This window comes from Rattus norvegicus, chromosome 13 (genome assembly GCF_021556685.1).
Source record: "Rattus norvegicus strain SHRSP/BbbUtx chromosome 13, alternate assembly SHRSP_T2T, whole genome shotgun sequence".
In the NCBI taxonomy this organism is placed as follows: Eukaryota; Metazoa; Chordata; class Mammalia; order Rodentia; family Muridae; genus Rattus; species Rattus norvegicus.
The window spans coordinates 36,193,993-36,195,000 of record NC_141546.1 but is presented as its reverse complement, the minus strand read 5'-3'; positions in this window follow the sequence as shown (position 1 = coordinate 36,195,000).

Here is a 1,008-nt window from a genome sequence, read left to right as displayed (position 1 = left end):
CCATGGCGGGAAAGCAGAAGGGAGTAGGTGGGTGGGTGGGGGAGCAACCTCATAGAAACAGGGGGAGGGGGATGGAATAGGGGGTTTCTGAAAGGGAAACTAGGAAAGGGTTTACATTTATTTACATTTGTAATGTAAATAAAGAAAATATCCAACAAAAATATCATAATTATTTGAGAAGATAAATGATTATTCTGATTGAAACATTATACCAAAAAAAAATGAAAGGTGAATTAATTTTCTATCTCCCGTTTTCTGTGGTTTGGTTGTGTTTCTTCCCAGTACACCTTGTTCTGTGTTCCTTTACAAATTTCTGCTGTTTCCTTTTGTCATTTATGAATAGGCACAGGGAAAATGCAAAGTAAAATAATGTTTCCCCAACAGAGATCAGGTTATAATGAATTCAGTCCCTTTGCAGAGGACTTTTATAAATAGAAGCTGCCAGGTCCCCTCATCCACCCATGAGCTTAGGAAACTGAGTAAGCTGGTTTCACTGTCACAGCTTTCTAAAGCACCACTTCTTGCAAATATCAAATCCACTTTAGCCCAGCAATCCCTATAGTATATAAATGGACAGAAATGTTGAGTGAATAAAATGTTGAAAATAAATATTTAGCATACCTGGTTACTTCTAAAGTTGTGTGTACAATTCTGCCCAGATTGCTGAATACTCTCTTAACCTTCCCATGACTCATTTTTATAGGATGATTTAGAATCCTTCTGCACAGTGGACCACTGGCCTGGATTTTAAGAATGACTGCCTATAAAAGTCATTGAGCACAATGTACATTGCAGGTTAATTAAAGGACTATTCAACGTAATTGAGGTCTCCAGGGCCCTGAATGGGTCTACCATTCTGTAAATCACTTTCATTTGTTATTTCATTCCCAATGTAAAGAACAGACAGGAAAAACGTAAAGGTTTAAGAGAGAGACAGACCTGTGTTAAAATTCAGTCCTATCTCATGAAATTGTGTTATCTTATGGAGTCAACCTACTTTCTCCTTGT